The sequence below is a fragment of the Mustela nivalis genome (assembly GCF_964662115.1).
Source record: "Mustela nivalis genome assembly, chromosome: 2".
In the NCBI taxonomy this organism is placed as follows: Eukaryota; Metazoa; Chordata; class Mammalia; order Carnivora; family Mustelidae; genus Mustela; species Mustela nivalis.
This window is the reverse complement of record NC_139021.1, coordinates 112,550,066-112,577,678: the sequence shown is the minus strand read 5'-3', so window position 1 is coordinate 112,577,678 and position 27,613 is coordinate 112,550,066. Positions and strand designations below refer to the sequence as shown.

The 27,613-nt window shown below is 38.8% G+C and overlaps 1 pseudogene across 1 annotated transcript in view; it reads right to left on the bottom strand.

Annotated features, from left to right (window-relative positions):
• LOC309859346 (protein phosphatase PTC7 homolog) overlaps positions 1-26,649 on the bottom strand; it is a 45,511-nt pseudogene extending 18,862 nt beyond the window's left edge. The window contains exon 1 of the transcript in view: positions 26,544-26,649. The product of the transcript in view is annotated as a protein phosphatase PTC7 homolog (transcript). The remainder of the gene's footprint in view (positions 1-26,543) is intronic.
• Between the last annotated feature and the right edge of the window lie 964 nt (positions 26,650-27,613).

Genomic DNA, 27,613 nt, shown 5'->3' with positions numbered 1-27,613 from the left:
TGGACCACGAGGGGAGAATTCAAGAGATAAGTGACACCATAAGACAAAACAACATTATAATAATTGGGATTCCAGAAGAAGAAGAAAGAGAGAGGGGAGCAGAAGGTATACTGGAGAGAATTATTGGGGAGAATTTCCCCAATATGGCAAAGGGAACGAGCATCAAAATTCAGGAGTTTCAGAGAATGCCCCTCAAAATCAATAAGAATAGGCCCACAACCTGTCACCTAATAGTAAAATTAACAAGTCTCAGTGACAAAGAGAAAATCCTGAAAGCAGCCCGGGAAAAGAAGTCTGTAACATACAATGGTAAAATATTAGATTGGCAGCTGACTTATCCAGAGACATGGCAGGCCAGAAAGAGCTGGCATGATATTTTCAGAGCACTAAATGAGAAAAACATGCAGCCAAGAATACTATATCCAGCTAGGCTATCATTGAAAATAGAAGGAGAGATTAAAAGCTTCCAGGACAAACAAAAAATGAAAGAATTTGCAAACACCAAACCAGCTCTACAGGAAATATTGAAAGGGTCCTCTAAGCAAAGAGAGAGCCTACACGTGGTAGATCAGAAAGGAACAGAGACCAAATAGAGTAACAGTCACCTTACAGGCAATACAATGGCACTAAATTCATATCTCTCAATAGTTACCCTGAATGTTAATGGGCTAAATGCCCCAATCAAAAGACACAGGGTATAAGAATGGATAAAATAAAAACAAAACCCATTTATAAGTGGCCTCCAAGAAACTCATTTTAAGCCCGAAGACACCTCCAGACTTAAAGTGAGGGGTGGAAAAGGATTTACCATGCTAATGGACATCAGAAGAAAGCAGGAGTGGCAATCCTTATATCACATCAATTATATTTTAAGCCAAAGACTATAATAAGAGAGGAGGAAGGACACTATATCATACTCAAAGGGTCTGTCCAACAAGAAGATCTAACAATTTTAAATATCTATGCCCCCAACGTGGGAGCAGCCAACTATATAAACCAATTAATAACAAAATCAAAGAAACACATCAACAATAATACAATAATAGTAGGGGACTTTAACACTCACTGAAATGGACAGATCATCCAAGCAAATCAGCAAAGAAATGAAAGCCTTAAACGACACACTGGACCAGATGGACATCACAGATATATTCAGAACATTTCATCCCAAAACAACAGAATACACATTCTTCTCTAGTGCGCATGGAACATTCTCCAGAATAGATCACATCCTAGGTCCTAAATCAGGACTCAAACGGTATCAAAAGATTGGGATCATTCCCTGCATATTTTCAGACCACAATGCTCTAAAGCTAGAACTCAACCACAAAAGGCAGTTTGAAAAGAACCCAAATACATTGGAGACTAAACAGCATCCTTCTAAAGAATGAATGGGTCAACTGGGAAATTAAAGAAGAATTGAAAAAAATCATGGAAACAAATGACAATGAAAATACAATGGTTCAAAATCTGTGGGACACAACAAAGGCAGTCCTGAGAGGAAAATATATAGCGGTACAAGCCTTTCTCAAGAAACAAGAAAGGTCTCAGGTACACAACCTAACCCTCCAACTAAAGGAGCTGGAGAAAGAACAAGAAAGAAACCCAAAGCCAAGCAGGAGAAGAGAAATCATAATGATCAGTGCAGAAATCAATGAAATAGAAACCAAAAAGACAATAGAGCAAATCAACGAAACTAGGCGCTGGTTCTCTGAAAGAATTAATAAAATTGATAAACCCCTGGCCCGACTTATCAAAAAGAAAAGAGAAAGGACCCAAATAAATAAAATCATGAATGAAAGAGGAGAGATCACAACTAACACCAAAGAAATAGAAACTATTAGAAGAACATACTATGAGCAACTCTACGCCAACAAATTTGACAATCTGGAAGAAATGGATGCATTCCTAGAAACATATAAACTACCACAACTGAACCAGGAAGAAGTAGAAAGGCTGAACAGACCCATAACCAGTAAGGATATTGAAACAGTCATTAAAAATCTCCAAACAAACAAAAGACCAGGGCCAGACAGCTTCCCGGGGGAATTCTACAAACATTTAAAGAAGAACTAATTCCTATTCTCCTGAAACTGTTCCAAAAAATAGAAATGGAAGGAAAACTTCCAAAATCATTTTATGAGGCCAGCATCACCTTGATCCCAAAACTAGACAAGGATCCCATAAAAAAAGAGTGCTATAGACCAATATCCTTGATGAAGACAGATGCAAAAATTCTCACCAAAATACTAGCCAATAGGATTAAACAGTACATTAAAAGGATTATTCACCACGACCAAGTGGGATTTATTCCAGGGCTGCAGGGTTGGTTCAACATCCGCAAATCAGTCAATGTGATACAACACATCAATAAAAGAAAGAACAAGAACCATATGATTCTCTCCATAGATGCTGAAAAAGCATTTGACAAAGTACAGCATCCCTTCCTGATCAAAACTCTTCAAAGTGTAGGGATAGAGGACACATAAATCAATATCATCAAAGCCATTTATGAAAAACCCACCGCAAATATCATTCTCAATGGAGAAAAACTGAAAGCTTTTCCTCTAAGGTCAGGAACACGGCAGGGATGTCCATTATCACCACTGCTATTCAACATAGTACTAGAGGTCCTAGCCTCAGCAATCAGACAACAAAAGGAAATTAAAGGCATCCAAATTGGCAAAGAAGAAGTCAAATTATTACTCTTCGCAGATGATATGATACTATATGTGGAAAACCCAAAAGACTCCACTCCAAAACTGCTAGAACTTATACAGGAATTCAGTAAAGTGTCAGGATATAAAATCAATGCACAGAAATCAGTTGCATTTCTCTACACCAACAGCAAGACAGAAGAAAGAGAAATTAAGGAGTCAATCCCATTTACAATTGCACCCAAAACCATAAGATACCTAGGAATAAACCTAACCAAAGAGGCACAGAATCTATACTCAGAAAACTATAAAGTACTCATGAAAGAAATTGAGGAAGACACAAAGAAATGGAAAAATGTTCCATGCTCCTGGATTGGAAGAATAAATATTGTGAAAATGTCTATGCTACCTAAAGCAATCTACAGATTTAATGCAATTCCTATCAAAGTACCATCCATCTTTTTCAAAGAAATGGAACAAATAATTCTAAAATTTATATGGAACTAGAAAAGACCTCGAATAGCCAAAGGAATATTGAAAAAGAAATCCAATGTTGGCGGCATCACAATTCCAGACTTCAAGCTCTATTACAAAGCTGTCATCATCAAGACAGCATGGTACTGGCACAAAAACAGACACATAGATCAATGGAACAGAATAGAGAGTCCAGAAATAGACCCTCAACTCTACAGTCAACTAATCTTCGACAATGCAGGAAAGAATGTCCAATGGAAAAAAGACAGCCTCTTCAATAAATGGTGCTGGGAAAATTGGACAGCCACATGCAGAAAAATGAAATTGGACCATTTCCTTACACCACACACAAAAAATAGACTCAAAATGGATGAAAGACCTCAATGTGTGAAAGGAATCCATCAAAATCCTTGAGAAAACACAGGCAGCAACCTCTTTGACCTCAGGCGCAGCAACATCTTCCTAGGAACAACGCCAAAGGCAAGGGAAGCAAGGGAAAAATCAACTATTGGGATTTCATCAAGATCAAAAGCTTTTGCACAGCAAAGGAAACAGTTAACAAAATCAAAAGACAACTGACAGAATGGGAGAAGATATTTGCAAACGACATATCAGATAAAGGACTAGTGTCCAGAATCTATAAAGAACTTAGCAAACTCAACACCCAAAGAACAAATAATCCAATCAAGAAATGGGCAGAGGACATGAACAGACATTTCTGCAAAGAAGACATCCAGATGGCCAACAGACACATGAAAAAGTGCTCCATATCACTCGGCATCAGGGAAATACAAATCAAAACCACAATGAGATATCACCTCACACCAGTCAGAATGGCTAAAATCAACAAGTCAGGAAATGACAGATGCTGGCGAGGATGTGGAGAAAGGGGAACCCTCCTACACTGTTGGTGGGAATGCAAGCTGGTGCAGCCTCTCTGGAAAACAGCATGGAGGTTCCTCAAAATGTTGAAAATAGAACTGCCCAATGACCCAGCAATTGCACTACTGGGTATTTACCCTAAAGATACAAACGTAGTGATCCAAAGGGGCACATGCACCCGAATGTTTATAGCAGCAATGTCCACAATAGCCAAACTATGGAAAGAACCTAGATTTCCATCAAGAGATGAATGTATGAAGAAGATGTGTTATATTTACACAATGGAATACTATGCAGCCATCAAAAGAAATGAAATTTGCCATTTGCGACAACATGGATGGAACTAGAGCGTATCATGCTTAGCGAAATAAGTCAAGCAGAGAAAGACAACTATCATATGATCTCCCTGATAAGAGGAAGTGGTGATGCAACATGGGAGCTTAAGTGGGTAGGAGAAGAATAAATGAAACAAGATGGAATTGGGAGGGAGACAAACCATAAGTGACTCTTAATCTCACAAAACAAACTGAGGTTTGCTGGGGGGAGGGGTTTTGGGAGAAGGGGGTGGGATTATGGACATTGGGGAGCGTATGTGCTTTGGTGAGTGCTGTGAAGTGTGTAAACCTGGTGAACACAGACCTGTACCCCTGGGGATAAAAATATATGTTTATAAAAAATAAAAAATTAAAAAAAAATTTACTGGTGAGGGACACCTGGGTCACTCAGTCAGTTAAGCATCTGCCTTCAGCTCAGGTTATGATCAGTGTCCTGGGATAGAGCCCCACATTGGGCTCCCTGCTTGTGCTTTCTCTCTCTTTCTCTCTCTCTCTCATTCATTTTCTCTTTCACAAATAAATAAAAATCTTTTTAAAAATAATTATTAGCAACTCCCCACTTTACCCAAAAGTTTAATGTTTAATAGTAAATTGTTCATCCTTTCTTCTTTCCTCTTAAGCCACCATATTATCTTCGACTAACTTTCTTCCAAATTTTCTGAGTGAATGTAAAAAGTAAAAGCTTTTGTCAGAGGTAAGACTTATTTTTTTAATAATTTATTTAATAACATAAAACAAAGGATTTGTAGTAACTTATTCTGGCAGCAAATTAAGTCTTGTTACCAGGCTCTCTCTTTTCTAATAATAAGAATATATTAATGTTCCTACACAATGGATTAAGTAAATTTGCATCAAAACAATGCTAAAATCTGGTTTTAAAGTGGTGGAGTAATAGAAAAAAATTCTCAATAGTCTGTATTTTTTTTAATTTTTATTTTTTAAAACAGGCACATAGACCAGTGGAACAGAGTAGAGAGCTCAGATATGGACCCTCAACTCTATAGTCAAATAATCTTTGACAAAGCAGGAAAAAAGATACAGTGGAAAAAAGACAGTCTCTTCAATAAATTGTGCTGAGAAAAATAGACAGCTATGTGTAGAAGAATGAAACTCGACCATTCTCTTACACCACACACAAGGATAAACTCGAAATGGACAAAAGGCCTCAACATGAGGCAGGAATCCATCAGATTCCTAGAGGAGAACATAGGGAGTAACCTCCTCAACATTGGCCACAGAAACTCTTTCCAGATATGTCTCCAAAGGCAAAGGAAACAAAAGTGAAAATGAATTTTTGGGACTTCATCAAGATCAAAAGATTCTCCACAGCAAAGGAAAGAGTCAACAAAACAAAGAGGCACCCCATAGAATGGAAGAAGATATTTGCAAATGATACTACAGACAAACGGCTGATATCAAGGATCCATAATGAACTCCTCAAACTCAACACACACAAAATAGATAATCGTGTCAAAAGATGGACAGAAGACATGAAGAGACACTTCTCCAATGAAGACATACAAATGGCTATCAGATAAATGAAAAAATGTTCATCATCACTGGCCATCAGAGACATTCAAGTCAAAACCACATCAAGAGATCACCTTACACAGTTAGATTGGCCAGAATTAACAAGACAGTTAACAACATGTGTTGAAGAGGATGTGGAGAAAGGGGAACCCTCTTACACTGTTGGTGGGAATGCAAGTTGGTGCAGCCACTTTGGAAAACAGTGTGGATGTTCCTCAAAAAATTAAAACTAGAGCTACCCTATAACCCTGCAATTGCACTATTGGGTATTTACCCCAAAGATGCAGATGTAGTGAACAGAAGGGCCATCTGTACTCCAATGTTCATAGCAGCATTGGTCACAGTCACCAAACAGTAGAAAGAACAAAGATGCCCTTCAACAGACAAAAGGATAAGGAAGATGTGGTCCATATATACAATGGAGTATTATGCCTCCATCAGAAATGATGAATACCCAACTTTTGTATCAACATCGACAGGACTGGAGGAGATTATGCTGAGGGAAATAAGTCAAGCAGAGAGAGTCAATTACCATATGGTTTCACTCCACAAATATGTGGAGCATAAGGAATAACACAGAGGACATGGGGAGATGGAGAGAGAAGGGAGTTTGGGGGAAATTGGAGGGGGAGATGAACCACGAGAGACTGTGGACTCTGAAAAACAATCTGAGGACTTTGGAGGGGTGGTGGGTATTACGAAGTGCACATATTGCATGGAGCACTGGGCGTGGTGCATAAACAATGAATTCTGGAACACTTAAAAGAAATTTAAAGAAAGAAAAAAAGAGAATAAAAAGTCTGCATTTTCAAATGTAAAAATTTTAATCTAAGTAATAGTTGTTTATAAAAAATAATTCTGTAAGGCATAGAGGCTTGTTGCAAATAATGAATTTTCAGATTAATAATATATCTGAATATCTTCTAATATCTAAAGTAATAATATTCTACATTAAAAGCTTCCTTGGGGACGCCTGGGTGGCTCAGTTGGTTAAGCAGCTGCCTTCGGCTCAGGTCATGATCCCGGCGTCCTGGGATCGAGTCCCACATCGGGCTCCTTGCTCAGCGGGGAGCCTGCTTCTCCCTCTGCCTCTGCCTGCCATTCTGTCTGCCATTCTGTCTGCCTGTGCTCGCTCTCCCCACCCCCGATAAATAAATAAAATCTTAAAAAAAAAAAAAAAAAAAAGCTTCCTTGGGCTAAAATATTTCCTGGACCTACCTGATGTGCTCTTAGAGTTTTATGAGAGAAATCATAGGTTCTTGAGCTATCATTAAGGAAATGATAACAAAGAAAATGTTTGAGTTTTCTCTTTTTCCTGGATCTTTTGATTACTGAATTTGCCATAATAAGTTAGCAGCATTGTTGGGTATATGTTTGTACATGCTAATGTTATTGAGACAGGCTTAGTTTCAATTGTGGTAACTTTTTTCTCTGATGAATAAAAAGGAGGAAATTTTAAATAAATAAATACATAAAGTGATAGAGTAAGATGATACTGCCTCTTCTCCCACAAATGCATTCCATATAAGAGAGAATAGGACATAGAAGATATATACTAGATGAAATAAGTCAGATAGATAAAAACAAATAGCAGACAAATAGGAAGACAAATATGAGTTCACTATATGTGGGATCCCAAAAAAATTAACAAATGAATGAAAGCAGAATCAATCCTATAAATACAGAGAACAAACCGATGGTTGCCACATGGAAGGGGGTAGGAGGATGAGCAAAATGGGTGAAGGCTTCCAGTTATGGAATGAATACATCATGAGAATGAAAAGTAAAGCATCAGTAATATAATCAATGATATTGTAATAGCGTCATATGGTGACAAGTGGTAGCTACACTTGCAATAAGCATAATACAGTGTAAGCATAACATAACATTATATGTTGAATCTCTATGTTGTGCATTTGACACTAATGTACTGTTGTGTCTCAACTATACTACAATTTTTAGAAAGGGAATAAGAAGCAGAAATATATATCTATCTTCAAAAAATAGAACCATCTCAACTGAAGCACAAAACATGAGGATTAGCTACCACACATGGTGAAAATCAAACAAGAGAATGAAAAGAACATTCACCATCTGTAACCCAATGTTCATAGCAGCCATGGCCATGGTCGCCAAACTGTGGAAAGAACCAAGATGCCCTTCAATGGACGAATGGATAAGGAAGATATGGTCCATATACACTATGGAGTATTATGCCTCCATCAGAAAGGATGAATAACCAACTTTTGTAGCAACATGGACGGGACTGGGAGAGATTATGCTGAGTGAAATAAGCCAAGCAGAGAGAGTCAATTATCATATGGTTTCATTTATTTGTGGAGCATAACAAATAGCATGAAGGACATGGGGTGTTAGAGAGGAGAAGGGAGTTGAGGGAAATTGGAAGGGGAGGTGAACCATGAGAGACTATGGACTCTGAAAAACAATCTGAGGGTTTTGAAGGGGCAGGGGGTGGGAGGTTGGGGGAACCAGGTGGTAGGTATTAGAGAGGGCATGGATTGCATGGAGCACTGGGTGTGGTGCAAAAATAATGAATACTGCTATGCTGAAAATAAATAAAAGAGAAAAAAAAGACAAAAAAAAGAAAGAAAGAAAGAAAAGAAAAGAACATTCACCTCAGAGACATAGAGTTAGAAAGCTATTGTTCCATTCTTAAAAGACAAAACCTGAACAAACTCCATATCAGTGACTTTCTTGACCGCATCAGAAATGGTATTTTCATGGCAAGCAAACAACTCAAAAACTGGAAAAGACAAATGCCTGAAGTAGAAACAGGACTCACTTAGTCTTCTCTGAGACATATAATGCAGAGCTCCATATAATCCAGAGGAAAGGCCTCAAAATCATAAGTCTCAGATGTTAGTAGGTACACACTGGAAACAAAGGAACAAAGTGGGGAAAGTAAAAGATACTCTACCCATGTGGAAGGACAAAGAATATTTGTGAAGACTGGGACTACTGCCAAGGACTGAGGATGAAAGCAGCAAGAGATGCAAAAAGACCACCTCTCCAGGAAGTATAACACAGGAAGGACCCACAGTCAAGCACAGAGACAAAAACAAGGTCATTCAAGGCATTTTTCTTGGTGTGAATAAGAACAACAACCATCAATTTCAAGCTGAAGTGAGAAGACACTGAATGGTAAGTCAAGGCCATACAAATAGCTCTGGTAATGGTAAATATGTAGGCCAATATAAAAGTTAGCAGTATTGTATTTTTAGTTTACAATTTCAGTTTATAATTGTTCATTTTAATTCCTACATATTTAAAAGACAAATGCATAAAACAATGATTATAAATATATCTAAATCAGTGTACAATGTATAAAAATGTAATTTTAGACAACAACAACATAAAGGAGAAGACAGCACAGGATCAGAGATTTTTTAATCTGTTGAAACTAAACTGGCATCAATTCAATTCAAATTAGAGCATTTCATGTCTATAGTGTTAATTGTAATTCCAGTGGTAACCACTAAAAATTACCTAAAAATGTATAGAAGTTGAAATGAGAAGGAAATCAATATGATACACTACAAAAAGAAAAATCAATTAAATCCCCCAAAAACAGCCATCATAGAAAATGAGGTATAGAAAAGGAAAAAGACATAGAGAAAGTAAATAACAAAATGACAGGAGTTAAGTCCTTTATTAATATAAATATAAATAGATTAAATTCATTAATCAAATTTAAGGATTGGCTCAGTGTATTTTTTAATTATTAAATATGCACTTCTTACAATAGATTCACTTGATATTAAAAGATACAAATATATTGAAAGTGAAAGTATGGAAAATAGGGCGCCTGGGTGGCTCAGTGGGTTAAGCCGCTGTTTTCGGCTCAGGTCATGATCTCAGAGTCCTGGGATCGAGTCCCGCATTGGGCTCTCTGCTCAGCGGAGAGCCTGCTTCCCTCTCTCTCTCTCTCTCTGCCTGCCTCTCCATCTACTTGTGATTTCTCTCTGTCAAATAAATAAATAAAATCTTTAAAAAAAAAAAAGAAAGTATGGAAAATATACTTCATGCAAATAGTCACCATAAGCAGGAATTAATGAAATACAGGATGGAAAACAGAAAGGACTAATGAAACCAGAACTTGACTTTTGAAAGGATCAACAAAATTGACAAACCTTTTAGCTAGACTAAGAAAAAGAGATAAACATCAAGTAACTGAAATAGGAAATTAAAATGGGGTCATTACATCTGAACTTACAAAAATAAAATATGATTATAAGAGAATAATGTGAACAACTGTACACTAACACACTGGATAACTTAGATGAAATAGAAAAATTGCTAGAAACACACACTACCAAGACTGACTAAAGAAGAAATCGAAAATCAGAATAAATATGTAACAAGCAGAGATTGATCAGTAATCAAGTGCTGATCCATTCTGCAATGTCAATGAACACTGAAATCAAGCTAAGTGAAAGAAATGAGTCACAAAAGTTACATTTTGTGTACTTCCATTTATGCAAAATATCCAGAATAAGTAAAGACAGACACAGAAAACATAATTATGGTCTTTAAGCACTGAGGAGCAGGGAGATAGGAGAATGCTTAATAGGTATGAGATTGCTTTTTTGAGTGATAGAAATATTTTTGAACTAGACAGAGATATTAGTTGTACAACACTGTGAATGGACTATATTCCTCTGAATTTTTTGCTTTAAAATCACTTTACATTTTATGATTTAATTTTTATCCATTAAAAACACATAAGCAAAACTCATAAATCTCAAAGAAAAGGTGTAAAAACATAGGTTTAGGTAGAGATTTAAGTATTCCTCACTCACTAATTGATAGAAAAAAAAAGTCAGAAAATCAAATATGTTATGGGTGAACTGAACAGCACTTAGAACCAGCTTGAGCAATGGATGCTCACAGAACATTCCCTCTAAGAATAGAACCCAAGTTATCTCAAATGCACATGAAAGACCACATTCTGGACTACAAATCATAACAAGTCTGAAGTAATAAAATTTAAATCACAAAAAGTACATTCTCAGTTGATAATATAATTAATAATAATAGAACAGTAGCTGATATATAGGAAGAAAGTTTCTGCCAACCCTTTTAGGGTCTCCAGGTAGGTCTAAAAATTAAACTATCAAGGACAGATTAAGAGAAGAGCATGCAAATTTATTTAATAAAATGTTTTGCATGGCACAGAATATTTCATAAGGAAATTAAGACCCAAAGAAGAGTTAGGGCTCAGTATCTTTGCTTAGATGAGAAAGCAACCCAAGTGAAAAAGATGTGAGATATGTATCTAGATGTATAGATATATATAAAATCAATATTACTCAGCCATAAAGAAGAATGGAATCTTGCCATTTGCAACAACATGGATAGATATAGAGGTATAATGCTAAGGGAAATAAGTCAGTTAGAGAAAGACAAAAATACATATGATTTCATTCATTCATTATTTAAGAAACAAAATAAATGAATAAAGAAAAAATGAAACAAACAAACAAAAAGACTCAAATACAGAAAAACAAACTGGTGGTTGTCAGAGAGGAAATTCATGGGGAATGAGTAATATAAAGGGAATTAAGAGCACACTTATCCTCGGGCACCTGGGTGGTTCAGTGGGTCTGCATCTGGCTCTCTGCTCAGCAGGGAGCCTGCTTCCCCCCTCTCTCTGCCTACTTGTGATCTCTGTCTGCCAAATAAATAAATAAATAATCTTTAAAAATAAAAAAGACACACTTACCCTGATGGGCACTAAGAAATGTATAGAATTATTGAATCATATTGTACACCTGAAATGGATATAAACTACATGTTAATTGTACTTCAATTTAAATAATAGACATAAAAATGAAAACAAATATAATAACAAAAGCAAAATCGCAAAATTCGCTTTCAGACAGAGACACCAGAGAAAAATAATTCCTGTGATTCTCTGCAACTATTGACCAGAAAATCACGCATGTGCCACGTTGGATCCCTTCCTCCTGACTGCCCCCCAGCTGCCCTGGCTCTGCCCTAAATCAGCTGGGCTCAAGAGCACAGTAGCCACAGTGAGCACCACTCATTGCTATCAGGCAGCACACACGCCGCCACACACCCTCAAGCACAGTCAAATCTGAAACCACGCAGTGATTAAATCTGGAGGGGCAGGCAATCATCCTCTGAGATGACTCGCAAGCATCGGACAAGCAGATCAACCAGTGACAGTATGTCCGATAACAGCTGTCCTCCTGTGATTTCAGAAATATTTTTAAATACTAACGTAATAAAAATAATAAGAAAAAATTAAAAATTAACTCTCAGAACTATTGTCAAATGACCAATGGGATCTTCTGTGACAGAACCCCAGGTCTGGGCCCGTGTTGTGTTGATGATATTTCTTGTCACCACTCTCCCCATTGAAGAACAGTGGCCATCGACACCCAACAAATACACTCGTTGTACAGCCTGAAGAAGACACACCAGACAAAAGAAAAGGCTGTCCTAAGACTGTCTTTGTGAGCCCCTAATCGGTGCATTTTCATTCGCTCCAGTGACAGGACAGATGACTTTATAGAACCAGATAACATGGGTAATGATTACTCACTCTCACTCTCATATTTTACCAAAACTAAGGTTGTGCCTGATGCACAAAATAGACACAGCCAACTACCTTTAGCACACAATGTCGCGTCTGGTGACACAAGGTAACTCCTGCTCAGTGCTGCTGTTAGAGCATGGCTCCCATGAGGATGTTGAGGATGGCTACTCCAAACTTCGGGTCCTCTGGAATCATGCCATGTCTCCACTCCTGGTGTCTTCCAGCTCCAAATACAAAACAGGTTGGCTGGTCCCCCCAGGAACCAGTCCCTAAACTTCCATGGAGCTTTAGACTCTATTGGATTCCCTAAAAGCAACAGGTCCAGTACCATCCTCTGTCAGCCTTCTAGGTGGAAGCCATTCTTTGGAACATAAACATTATGAAAAGAGAGGTCTCTGTGGAGTAGATGTCACACATCGCAGGACACTTTGTCGACATTCAGGGCAGACATGAAGGGCTCAGGAGCAGGCAGCTATTGCGCTCACTGGATTTTCACTCAGAACAAGTTAGTTGAGTGTGTGAGATAGCAATGAGGAGCGAGGAAAACTTAGATATATAAATTTTTTTTCTTCACATAAAGAAACAGATTCCATGAGTGGCCCCTTGGAAAACAGGTTCCAGGAAGATCAGGTCACTTGGTCATCTAACTGGTTACAGTCTGACATATAGGCAAAAAACACACTTTGGTTGTGTTGAAGAGTTTACTCAGTGACTTGGGGATGGCTTGTTCAGACAGTAACAGTGCGCACAACCATCTGTGTGATATTCAGAGCCCAATGCACGTGAGGGCACATGGCATAGCCTCGCACCTCTACTGTTGGCCAGGCACAGTATAAGTTTCTCTGACTCATCTGCTCTGTGCCATGGGCTGCCGTCCACTGTGAAATGGGAGCATGCCGACATCCTCCCTCTCTGGGATTTCAGAACAACTGAAAAACAAATCAACAGAAGAATGTTCAAGTATAATTGGATTCTTTTCAAATACTGGAAGATATTTTAAATGATCTCTCCCTGTAACTTTAAACATGGACATGATGGTCACAGAGCAGGGACTCTGGGATCAGTCAGGACTTTATGGTCAGGACATACGTACAAACTGGGTGTGTGGGTAAAATAAAGTTAGTAGGCTGATGAGGTGGCCTTGGTCTTTACCTAGAGATTAGAGAACACCAGTTAGTGTCTAGAATAAAACAACTCTAAGTAAATATTTGTAAGTCTTACTGTGGAGAATATTCTCTTAAATACAGTGCCTTCTAGCTAGCTATCTCTGGTCTGAAATGGGCTAATTAAAACAAATTTTTTTTTAAAACCTGTAAAATAAGGCAAAATCTATAAAAATAAGGTTCTCAAGTTTGCTTTTACAAGGTAAGGAGAACCCCAAGAATTATGTCCCATTTTGCAGAATCATTGAAACTTTCCAAAAAGGAGCTACACAGACGTAGATGGCATCCCAGTTTCATAGTGGCCACACCTCCCAAGTAGAATTTCCACCTTGTCGGTGGCCGAACACAACTTTGCTGGGGAGCAACATATTTTCTGTGATTTTTCGAAATCCTCCCACCTCCTTCTTCCCTTCCCACAACAGTCTCCAGGATAACCCCTGCTCAATCTCCCTAGATCTCTCCACTGCTGATTGCCTTCTTCATTCACTGCATCCTCTCAAAACCCTGCACACACCCCAGGCAAAATTCAGCCCCCAGAGAATGTAGAGCAAGCTCTGTTCATTACACACATGCCTGCTTCCTAGAGCAGCTGACCTCATGTCTGTAAAGTGGGAATTGATTAAATAAATATGATATACCCAGACCACAGAATATCTTGTATGCATCGGTAAAATAGCTGAATTATGTTAATCCATAAAACAGGCATGTGGTGTTAAGTACCGAAAGTAGACTGCAAGTAGTCCGATACAGTGTGTACATATGTGTTTGGAAAGCAAGGTAAATGTGACATACAGTTCATCGCCATGAGGGGTGCTGAAAATGAACGTGCATTTACTGATTATGTATTATCTATCATTTATTATTATTTCTTTTTTATTAATTATTTTTATTAACATATAATGCATTATTTGCCCTAGCGGTACAGCTCTGTGAATCGTCAGGCTTTCACATTATTTCTGTTTGAGTTTTGTACAAGTGTATTTTCTAGTCACAAATAGTAGAAAATGAACAAATTTATTTTATAAGAAAGATAACGTGCTGTAATTTGGTAATACAAAGAAGGGATATATCAAAACTAAAAATTAGATTATGAGATTATTTTCTCCAAAAATGAATTCTTCTTTTTTGGACAATTTAGTCATCATAATTTATCTTTTAAATGGTGCTTTATGTGCCTGCCTGTTTATGTGGGCCCAGATATAAACTCCTCGCTTGGGATCCTGGAACAAAAATAATAACACAACAACACAAAATCAGAATATTAGAAGATACTCAGTAAGCTATTACCTGTCAGTGAACATACCCCACCTACAAGAAAACCCCACTTAAGCGTAAGTTGTATAAAATTGCATTTGTATTGCTTTTATTTATTTATTTTTAATTTTTCATTTCTTTTCAGCGTAACAGTATTCATTGTTTTTGCACCGCACCCAGTGCTCCATGCAATCCGTGCCCTCTCTAATAGATTCGCCTGCATTCCGGCTTGTTTGGAGGTCAGCTCTCTCTTTCCAGCACGGGACGCTCTCTTTCCTAGGCCAGGAGGACCTTCAGCCTCCTCCAGGCAACGACCCTGTCTTCCAGCACTTAGTACCCGCACAGAAGGGCGGGTGGGAGGCTTCGCTCTGGGCTTCCGCGCTCCCTACATTGTTACACTGTTCAGTGATCTTTTTGCATCTTTTGAGGTTTGGGCTCCCTCTTCCGGACAACCTGTTTCACATCGCCAGTTTGTTTCCCTAAAAGCGGAGCACGTAGATGATGGAGTGTTCTGGGCAAAATGAAATCAAAACATAATTTCTGACAGTTTGGGGTAATCTTATTTCTAAAACCCGAGGTAAGTTGTTTGTTGAGTTCCCACAGGAGTCAAAGAAGGGTTTGTGGGCTTTAGCAACAAGAGCATCTGAAATTACAGGACACCCCTTCGGCCCAGACCTGAGAACCATCAGCTCCAGGCTCTGCAGTTAAGCATCCCGCTCTGAGTAACACCGAGAGGGGGCAATGGGGCCCTCAGGCAGCGTATCCAACGCAGCTGCTCCTGAGGGATGTGAGGTCTGGTGATGTAAACAGGCTGGTGAGATCCAAATTCAGAGCACTTGGGACTGTCTGGAGCCCTTACACACATACCCGGTTATTCTACAACCACACAGGGGCTTCTCAGTAAGCCCAAACGAAGGCAGGCATCTTTTCTGAAATGCCAGGGCAATGGGCTTTGGAGAGTTGTTTGGGGGGTAGGGGCACCCTGGGTATTGCCGTTAGAGCTCTGGTCCCCAGGCAGGAAGGCTTGATTCCCTTTCAGACTCTGCCACCAAGAGGGTGCTAGGCCCTGGTGGATCTGCGCTTCACATGTAACCTAAGAGAACCGGTCAAGAGAAGTACCTTTGGCTGCCATTGGCTCCTGCTGTCCACAGGCTGCTCAGGCGGATGACTGAGATAAAACACACTCCTCTGTCTAAAAAGCTGGGCTGTATCAAACGTCTGTCCCTTTTCCACATGGCTCCCAGGGACTGGGTTCATCAGGAGGAATGAGCTGAAGCAACATAGGCAAACACAGGACATCTCCTGCATAATTAAAATTGTTCACCACCAAACTCTTAGATTAAAAGTTTGGCTTATCATATGATCTCCCTGATAAGAGGAAGTGGTGGTGCAACATGGGGGCTTAAGTGGGTAGGAGAAGGATCAATGAAACAAGATGGGATTGGGAGGGAGACAAACCATAAGTGATTCTTAATCTCACAAAACAAACTGAGGGTTGCTGGGGGGAGGGGGTTGAGAGAAGGGGGGTGGGGTTATGGACATTGGGGAGGGTATGTGCTTTGGTGCATGCTGTGAAGTGTGTAAACCAGGCGATTCACAGACCTGAACACCTGGGGATAAAAATATATTATTTGTTTATAAAAAATAAAAAATAATAATTTTTTTTTAAAAAGAGGTTAAAAAATAAAAAAAATAAAAGTTTGGCTTAAATATGATTTGGGAAAAGCAAGTCTTGTTAACAGGGTAAGGAGGAGGCTGGTACTAAACTTCGGCTCTTCTGATTTTGGCAGATGTTGCAGACATCAGAAGTCCAGTGGGGATGTGGTAATGCCAACACGACACTGTCATTAACAGCCTCCTTATAAGCAGTCTTATTGTTCTTGTCAATGGGTGATGGCACTCCTGTAGGTGTCAAGTGAATCTCATTACAGTTCTGACTTGCATTTCCCTAATAACTAGTGAAGCCCAGCAACTTTTCAACTTTTCACGTACCTGTTGGTGATTCATTGATAATTTTGGGGGAAAATGTCTATTCAGGTCCTTTGCCAATTTTTTAGTTTGATTACTTGGTATTTTTTACTGTGCATTGTATGAGTTCTTTATATATATTGGATATTAATCCCTTATCAGATATATAATATGCCCATTTTTCCCATTCCATAGGTTTTCTTTTCATTTTGTTGTCTGTTTTGATGCCAATATCATATTCTTTTGATTGATAAAGCTTTGTAATATAGCTTGAAATCAGAAAGTATAATGCCTCCCACTCTTTTCTCAGGATTGCTGTTTATTCAGGGTCAGTTCATGGTTCCATATATATATTTTAAGGTTTGTTTTTTTGTTTTTTTTTTACTTCTGTAAGAAATGCTATTGGAGTCTTGATAGTGATTATGTTGAATCCATAGATGGATTTTGGTAGTACTGATGTTTTAACAATATTAATTCCTCCAATCTATGAACACAGAATAACTTTCCCTTTATTTGTATCCTCTCTCTCTCTTTTTTTTTTTTTTCACCAACATTTTATAGTTTGAAGGGTAGAGAAATTTCACCTCTTAACTAAACTTAATCCTGAGTATTTCATTGGTTTGGATGCTATTATAAAGGAGATCTTTTTAAAAATTTTTTTCAGATAATTTGTTGTTAGTGTATAGAAATGTTACTAATTTTTTATGTTCTGTATCCTACAACTTTACTGAATTTATTCATTATATTTAGTAATATTTTGGTAGAGTCTTCAGGATTTTCTGTACATAAAATCATGTCATCTGCAAATAGAATTTTACTCTTCCTTTCCATAATTGGCTATATTTTCTTTCTTTTTCTTTTCTGATTGCTCTGGCTATGTCTTCTAGTACTATGTTTAATAGGAGTGGTGTGCATGGGAACCCTTGTCTTGTTCCTAATCTTAGAGGAAAAGCCTTAAAATATTGGTGTCAGGTGTACTCTTAACTATGGGCTTGTCAAATATGGCCTTCATTATGTCAAGGTATATGCCCTCTATACCCAAATTATTGAGAGTTTTTATCATGAATGACTGTTTAATTTTGTCAAATAAATATTTTTTGTGTTGGAAATATCTTGTGATTTTTTTCCTTTCTTTCTATTCATGTGGTATAGGATATTGATCGATTTGTGTGTGTTGAATCATCCTTGCATTCCAGGTTTAAATCCCACTTGGTAATGGCGAATGATCCTTTCACATGCTGCTGAATTTGGTTTGCTAGTATTTCAGGCAGAACTTTTGTATCTGTATTCATGAGGGATGTTGATGTATGGTTTGTTTTCTGGTGATATCCTTTTCTGGCTTTGTTATCAAAGTAATTCTTGTCTCAGAAAATGAGTGTGAGAGTTTTCCCTACCCTTAATTATTTTTTTGAGAATATGAGAAAGATTAAAATTAAATCTTGTTTAAATATTTGGTAAAATTCACCAGTGAGGCCATTTGGTCCTGAGTTTTTCTTTTTGGAGAGATTATTGATTACCAATTCAATCTCCTTTCTATCAATTGTTCAGTCAGATTTTCTATTGCTTCCTGATTCATCTTGGTAGGTTGTATGTTTCTAAGAATTTTTCTATTCCTAGATTTTCCACTGTGTTGATGTACAGTTCTTCCTAGCAGACTCTTATAGACCGTTTGTATTTCTGTGATATCTATTGCATGTCAGTTTCTCATTTACAATTTTATTGATTTGATTCCTCTTTTTTTCCCCTAGGTTATTTTAGATAAAGGTTTATCAATTTTGGTAATCTTTTCAAATAACTAACTCTCTTGGTTCTCTGATTCATTGGTCATTCAGAAAACTCTTCCATTTCCATGCATTTGTGAATTTTAGTTTTCCTCTTGTAATGGACTTCTAGTGTAATGCCACTGTGGTCACTAAGGTTAATTGCTAGATCTTAATTTTCTTGGATTTGTTAAAACTTGTTTCATGACCAAACCTAAGGTCTATCCTAGGAAATGTTTCATGTGTACTTGAGAAGAATGTGTATTGTACTGTTCTCAGAGTATTTTGTACATCTGTTGGGTCTGTTTATTCTACAGTGTTGTCCAAATCTGCTGTTTCTTTATTGATTCTGTCTGGATGATGTATCCATTGTTGAGTGGAGTATTAAAGTCCCCAACTATTATTGTACTGCTGTTTATTTTTCCTTTTTAGTTCTGTTATGGTTTGCTTTATATATTTAGATGCTCCAATTTGGGGTACATAAATATTTACAATTGTCACATATTCTTGATGTGTTGATCCTTTTATCATTATATAGTAGCCTTCTGTACCTCTTTATTATTTTATTTTAAAGTCTATTTTGTCTTATATAAGTAGAGCTACCTATACTTTCTTTTTTTCTTTTCTTTTTTATTTTTTTTTTGGTTGTTGCCATTTGCTAGAAATACATTTTTTCCATCCCTTCACTCTCAGTCCGTGTGTGTTTTTATTTATTTTTTCTTTTTTTAGAGAGAGAGAGAGAGCATAAGTAGGCAGAAAGCAGGCTCCCCGCTGAGCAGAGAGCCCGATGTCGCGCTCGATCCCAGGACCCTGAGACCATGACCTGAGCCGAAGGCAGAGTTTTAACTTACTGAGCCACCCAGGCACCCCCCTGTGTGTGCCTTTAAAACTAAAATGAGTCTCTTTTAGGCGGCATGTCGTTAGATCTTTCTTTTAAACGTCAGCTGTTCTATGTATTTGAATGGAGAATTATTTGTTTATATTTAAGATAATTAATAGGTAAGGACTTATTATTGCTATTTTATTAATTTATTTTCTGGTTGTTTTGTAGATCCATTGTTCTTTGTTTCTTAACCTACTATCTTTTTGTGTTCTGTTTTGTTTTGTTTTGTTTTGATGTCTTTAGGTATCACTGTACTTGACATCTTTATCATGGTGTGTGTGTGTGTGTGTGTATAATTACTACAGGTAATTATTTTGTGCTTACCCTGAGTCTTACATAAGGTATCCTGAAATTATGCACCCTATTTTAAACTAATAACAACTTCTCATTCTGGGAATTATTTATTTTCATGTCCTTTGTTCTCTTCAAAATGTTGCAAGTTAAGGAGTGAATATCAGATATATTGATTACATCAGAATACTTGTTCTTGGAGTAGGGAAGCCAGAGAAGTAGTACACACTCAAAAACCTGTCAGTTACAACTTACTTCTCTTGAGGGCGGCACAACATTACCCCTTCACATATATTAGCTCATTAGGCCCATCCAACCAGATGATATTGCCATTCTTTTATGAGAAGAAATATTTAAGCTTACACATACGAATAAATGATTTATTATTCAGGATTTATCAGACTGAAATGTCACTGAAACATGGGTCATCTACTCCTAATTCAGTAGATAAATGGTGTCTGGAATAGTGTGTTATGACACTCTGAAAACATTTGTTAAATATATTAAAATTAATAAAATGGACAATTGCTGCTTAACATTAAAAACTAAATAAAGTTTCAATAAAATAAAATAAAATAATAAAATAATAATGACTAAATTTTAATAGAATCCCTAAGCTTTACACTTCTACTTCTCTTTCCCCTCAAATTTTAGATTATTGATGGTAAAATTTATGTATCTCTTATGTTGTATAGCTAATAACAGATTATTGTTGTTATGGCTTTTTTTTTTTTTTTGCTATTTTCTTCTAAGTTTTAAACTGGAGTTATAAGTGAATTATACAACATCATTTTCATGTTGTAGATTTTAACTTTGACTACATGTTTACCATTACCAAGGAGTTCTACACTATCGCCTGATGTTTTTATGAAGTTAATTAACATCATTTTCTTCCACTCAAAGAACTCCCTTAACATTTCTTGTAAGACAGGTCTCACAGTGTTGAATTCCCTCACTTTGGTTTGTTTGAGAACGTTTTTATCCCTTTTCATTTCTGAAGGACTACTTCACTGAGTGTAGAGTTCTTGACTGACAGGTTTTTTGTTTCCACATTTTGAATGTGTCATCCCTTTCTCTCCTAGTTTGAGAAGTTTCTGTTGGAAATATTCATCTATCATATCCTGGGGATTTCCTTAAATGTAATTTCTCTCCTTTTTCCTTTTCCTTCAAAATTTCTTATATTTGGCTTTTGAAAATCTAGTTCTAATGTGTTTCTGGGTAGCCATATTCAGGTTCAGCCTATTTGGGCCTCATGGATTTTGATGTCTGTTTCTCTCCCCAGACTTGGGAAGTTCAATTGCTTTAAATATATTTTCTATCCCTTTATCCTTCTCTTATCTTACTAGAGTTTCCATAATGCAGATATTGTTGGGGTTTTGTTTTGTTTTGTTTGTTTTTATCGTGTCTTATAAATCCCATAGGCTTTCTTCACTCTTTTTCATTCTTTTCATTCTTTTTCCCTGTCTGGATACTTTCAAATGTCTTCTCTTCCAGGACATGGTTTCAGTCTGCTTTTGAAGCTCTCTGTTGAATTCTTCAGCTCAGTTATTGTATTTTTCAACTTTAGAATTTCTGGGATTTTTTAATGGTTTCTATTTCTTTGTTGAACTTTTTGTTTTGTTTATGTATTATTTCCTTCATTTCATTTAGTTGTCTCTTTGTGTTCTTGTAGTTCACTAAACTTACTCTGAACTTTTTGTCTGACAGATCATAAATCTCTATTTCTGTGGGGTCAGTTATTAGAGCTTTATTAGTTGCATTTGGTGGTGTCCTGTTTCCCTGTTTTTTTGTGATCCTTGATTCCTTATGTTGGCATCTGGGCATTTGAGAAAGTGGGCTCCTCTTCCAGAATTTACAGGTTTGCTTCTGCAGAGATAGTCCTTTACTTTTGAAGCTCAGTTTGGGTGTTTAGACATGTCTGCTGGTAATATTCTTGAACAGGTGGGGCCTGCTATTAAGGTCTATTTTGGGGCAAGCTCAGTTTGGGTGTGATTGTGCCATTGACTTATAATAGCTGGATTGGACTGCTGGCTTGCTTGCCTGCCCACCTATGGCTATAGTTGTCTGCATTTGTATATCAGGACTGGGTACTGTATTTAGCAATAGGTGGAGCTATAACTTAACTTCCTGGGTCTGGCAAGGTAGCAGGATAAAACAGGACCTACACTACTTGTTGTTTAGGGACCTGAATCAGGCAGGAGTGTGCCCTGAGTTCCCTGGTCAGATGAGGCCACGAGTTTTGCTCTGCTGAAAGAGAAAGCCACAGGCTGTGCTCTCTGTTAAGTGTCACTGTAAGCAGGGCTGATGGCTGGGCTATACAGCTTCTCATATATACTCTGGTTAGGTTCCCTAGGCAGGCAAGCTGAAGGCTATATTCAGCAATGAGTTGGTCTACAGATTAGTTTTTCTGCACATGTGCAGCAAGAGAAGCAACTCCAAGGCTGCTAAGGTTCTTTGCTTGTGGTCTTAGCTCAAGCTGAACTGTGCCCCACTTTCCCTGGTCAAAAAGGGCCATAGAGTTTGCTCTGAGGGTGATCAACTCTGCCCTTCCACCTCTTGGCTCCAGACTGGCTGAGTTACACAGCTTTCAGGTATTTCAACAGCTTTCAGCTCTCATATTTACCAGGGACTGGGAGCCATGCCCCAGACCAGATGGCTCTATGACTCAGGTCCCCTACCTGGGCATGGGCAGACTAGGTTCCAGACCAGCAAACTGCTCATTCAAGGACCTGAATCAGGCAGACCTGCACCCCTGGTCACACTGCACTACTGACTGGTTCTGCAGGGGAGCAAAGCTACTGATTGGAACTACTATTTAGGCTCTGCAGGCAGGAACTCAGTCTGCCAATACCTGAGTGCAAGTTGTTGGAAGCCCCTCTCCCTTCTCTGTCACAGAGTCCCAGTTTTGACCTGAAGATTCCCCTGCTATTCCTGTGAGACCAGACCAGAAAAGAGGCCCTCACAAAGTGCCTGCAACACTGGAGGGGCCGGATTCCACCCCTGGGCTCTCTTTTCCCACTGGAGATGTAGGCTCAGAAGAAATCCCTGTGCTTGGTGCCATGCCAGCCTGGGGGAGGGGCAATACAATCAGTATGTATCTCTTTCCCTTACCCCTCTAAAAGTCTGTCTTGTTCTCTGTGGTTCAGGGGATGCTTCAGCCTCACTCCTATGTTCTAGAATTCTGTCAAGTGGCATCTTGTTCATGAATAGTTGTGAGTCATTCTTTTGAGAGGAAGTGAAGTCAGAAATTACCTATGTCACCATCCTGGTGACATCACTCTTATGCATGAATTCCTTTTTTATTTATTTATTTATGACAGAGATAGAGGGAGAGGGAGATAGAAAACGACCAGAGGGAGAGAGAACCTTAAGCAGATTGCACTCTGAGCATGTAACCCAACATGGGGGTCAATCTCATGACCCTCAGATTACAACTGAAGCAGAAACCAAGAGTCAGATTCTTAACCACCTGAGCCACTCAGGTACCCCTGGTTATGAATTCTTAACAGAAATTGGTTTTCTTCCTATTTAACACCAACTTGAAGATATATATGTTCCATTTTGTCTCCTTCTGTGCAGTAAATTTAATTATTGTTCACATTTGTTTCCTTTTTCATATGGAGGTAACATTTTAGACTCCCCACATCTACTGTGTCCTAGATTTTATATTTTTGTATTTCCTGTATCAAGGAATCTTCAGTAACTACTGTGCTTGCATTGGTTCAACAGAGCCATTGGGAAGAAGTCCATGTTTACTACTTGCATATATCTCAGAGATCTCACCTTCTCTCATCTTAGGTCCCTGCACTTCCACAACCTGAGGAATATAATCTTTTAAATGTCACATTTCTTATAAAGATTTATTTATTTATTTATTTATTTATTTGAGAGAGAGAGAGAGCATGAGCAGAGAGAGGGTCAGAGGGCAGAGGGAGATGGAGAGAGACTCTCCAGCCCCACTGTGCTAGGAGCCTGACTTTGGGCTCAATCCCATGACTGAAGTCATGACCCAAGCCAAAACCAAAAGTCACTCAACCAAATGAGCCATGCAGGCACCCCTAATATGTTACAATTTTTTCAGTAATAGTAGTTCCAATCAGACTATGAGTCTGGCTTTAACATATTTATTTAGACATATTAAAGATTTTTTTTCTATATGGTATTCCTATTATCTACAGTTTCAATAATGTAATATCTGCTCTGATTCTATTCTTATTTTCATCTTGTAATTTTCATCACAAAGTTTTGTTTTGTGGTATGTTTTGTAGAAATTGACTGTTAAAACACATTCCTTATTATTTTATCTATGACAATTCTTTCAGTTTTGCTTTTAAATTAAATTATTGTGCAAAGAAGCTTCATTCATTTTTGCCAATCTGGTGAGCAGATTTGGGGTTTGTTGTTTGGAGCCATGCATGTTGTGTGAATTATACTGATATATACATGTAATTGTAGGTTTGTGGTTTGGAATGCTGTTGAGAAAAATTAGGCTGGAATATCTATGTTTGTACTATGTAGGATAAAATAGTTTTCCATTTCTTAACTTCTAAAGCTATTTTCTTTAAGAGAGGTATTGAATTTATGAAGAATCTCACATTGAATAGCTCACCATTTTAGAGAACCACCAGGCTTTGTCTCTGTCTTCCTCAAATATTTACCTCATAAACTTCAAAGTCTAGTACACCAGACATGTGCAAATTCTCTAAGTGGTGAAAGTGACTTCAAAGCTTATTAATATTCCTATACTCATTCTTTATAATGTCAGAATTTCAATTAATTTACTACTAGTTTACACATAAATTTAGGAGTTAATTTTATTTTATCCAAATTTTTAATGTGTTCTCCATTTGGAGAATGTTTCTGAACACATAAATTCTGTCATAATGTGGGGAATAGAATCCAAAATCATATTTTTTATTTTAAAACATGTTCATCAAAAAAATTTCCATTTGTATGTACTTTTCAATTTCTTGGCATATAATTTTCTACATTATCCTGTTACTAGTTTTGAATCTGTACTGATCATAAAATTTTATCTCTGTGTGTTATTAATATTGTTTGTTCTTTTTCTACTTTTCCTAGTCTTAAAAAACACACTCTTACTCAATTTTATTGGCAAACACTACTTGATATTTTTGTTTCGTTTTATCCTTTAAAATTGCTTATTCAAATTATATCAGGGCCTACAATTTATATGCTTTGGTTAGCTCTGTTCTTTTTAACTCCTTATCTTCAAGTGTTTATCTTATTTAAGTTAACACATTTTGTTCTTAAATATAAGACCTTATGTATACATTTGACTCCTGATTCAGATGGAGATCGCATGAGATTTGTACTGAAATCTTTCAGGATTTGTACTGAGATCTCTCGAAATTTGGAATAAGTCCTCATCTCATGGTATTTGGAAAGAGTTCTCATGATATTTGGGTAAAAATCTCACGAGAACTGCCTGAGTTCTCATGAGATTTGGACTAAGATCTCATACTTCCAGTGGCAGGAACCAACACTGCCACTCCTTCCAGTGGCTGGCACTGCAACTGTCTACTGCCTCCAGTGGCAGTAATCAGCACTGCAAAGCATTCTGGCATCCCTCACACCGCAGCTGACCACTGCCTCCAGTGGAAAGAAAGACATGGTTTCTTCTTCCAGGAAAAAAAGACATAGTTTCTTCTTCGTCGTCCTGAAGCTCACCACTTCTTCCAGTGCTAGGTAACTAGACTGCCACTCCTTCCAATGCCTGAAAGTGCAGCTCAACCTTGTCTCCAGTAGCAACAAGCTGCTCAGCAGAGCCATTCATGGTCTCAAACTGCATCTCAACACTGCCTCTAGTGACTGTATGCAGCACTGCAAAGCCTTCAGACATCCCTCACACTGCTGCTGACCCCTGTATCCAGTGGTGGGAATGGACACTGCCTCTCCTAGGGTCTTGCCCTGCAGCCCACCACTGCCATCAGTGGTTAAAAAAAAAAAAAAAAACAAACTTCACTACCAGGCCTTGCAGCACCTTAAACTGCAGCTCACTACTGCTTCCAATGATAGGAAACTGCATTGCCACTCTTTTAGGGTCTCACACTGTAGCTCAACACACTGCATGTCAACATTGACTCTAGTGGCCATAAGAAGCACTGCAAAATCTTCAGGTGTCCCTCCCACTACAGCTGATCTCTGCCTCCAGTAGCAGGAACCAACACTACCACTTCTTCCAGTGTCTCCCACTGGAGCTCACCACTGCCTCTAATTGCAGGAAACTACACTGCCACTCCTTGCAGCATCTCACCCTGCAGCTTAGCCACTGCCTCCAGTGGAGACAATGTGTACAGCAATGCCAGGCACGGACTCCCACTGCATATCAACACTGCATCTTTGGCCATAAATGATACTGCAAAGCATCCTGGCATCCCTAGCAACAGGCAGCTGACCTCTGCCTCCAGTAGCAAAAATCAGCACAACTTCCTTTTCCAGCATCTCACTGTGCAGCCCACCACTGCTTCCAGTGCTAGGTAACTAGATTGCCACTCCTTGCAGCATTTTGAATTGCAGTTCACTGTTGTCTCCAGTGGCAGGAACTGACCTGGCAACTTCTTCCAGGAATTCTCACTGCAGTTCACCACTGCCTCGAGTGGTAGGAACCTGAGTGGCCACTCCAGTAGCAACAAGTTGCAAAGCCATGCTACCTATGGTCTCCCACTCTTTCTCACCACTGCCTCTAATGACAGTAAAGAGCACGGCAAAGCCTTCTGGTATGCCCCAAACGGCAACTGACCACTAGCTTCAGTGGTGGGACACTTCACTGGCACTCCTTTTAGTGCCTCGAACTGCAGCTCAGCATTGCCTCCAGTGGAGACAAGGTGCATAGCCATGCCATCCATGGCCTTGCACTGCCACTAGTGGCTGTAAACAGCACTGCAAAGCCATCAGGCATCCCTCACACTGCAACTGACCACCCCCTCCAGTGATGGGACTGTCACTGCACTTCTACCAAGGTTTCACGCTGCACCTCCACACTGCCTCTAGTGGCCACATTTTGCAAAGCCACATCATTAACTGTCTCACACTGCAGATCATCACCACCTCTCATGGCATTAATGAACACTGCAAAACCTTCTGGCATCACTCACACTCTAGCTGACCACTGCCTACAGTGGTGGGAAATGACTTTCCCATTTCTTCCAGGGTCTCACAATGCAGCTCACAACTGCCCGAAGTGGTTGCAAGTTGACTGGCACGTCTCCCAGCTGCTCTCACAAACCAGCTAAGCATTGCTTCCAGTGACAGAATTCTTCACTGCCATGCCACCAAACAACTCTCATTATTCAGCTTCCCACCACTGGAGGCAGTGCTGAGCTCCAGTGCAACAGATGCTGAAAGACAGGGCACTTCAGTTTGCCACCAAGGGAGGGAGTGATAAGCTGCAGTGGGCGAGACACTGGAAGATGTGCTGCTGGAACTTCCTGACAATGGATGCAGTGGGCAGGCACAGTGCAAGGCATGGGAAGTTGAAGCAGTGTGGATTCCCTCCACTGGAGGCAGTGCTGAGTTGCAGTCTGAGGGATGGTGGAAGATGTGCCAGTGAAGCTTGAGACCAGTGGAGGTGTTGTGAGCTGCATTGCCAGACACTGGAAGGCCTAGCAGTGCAAGATCACACCACTGGAAGGAATGGTGAGCTGTGGTGCTAGAGGCACTAGAAGACATAGCAATGCTGCTTGCCACCACTGGAGGCAGCGGCAAGCTGCCATGGGAAAAGTGCTGGAAGAGGAGTCAGTGAAGCCTGTCAGCACTGAGGGCAGTGGTGAGGTGCTGGGTGACAGACCCCGAAAGGTGAGGCACTGAAGC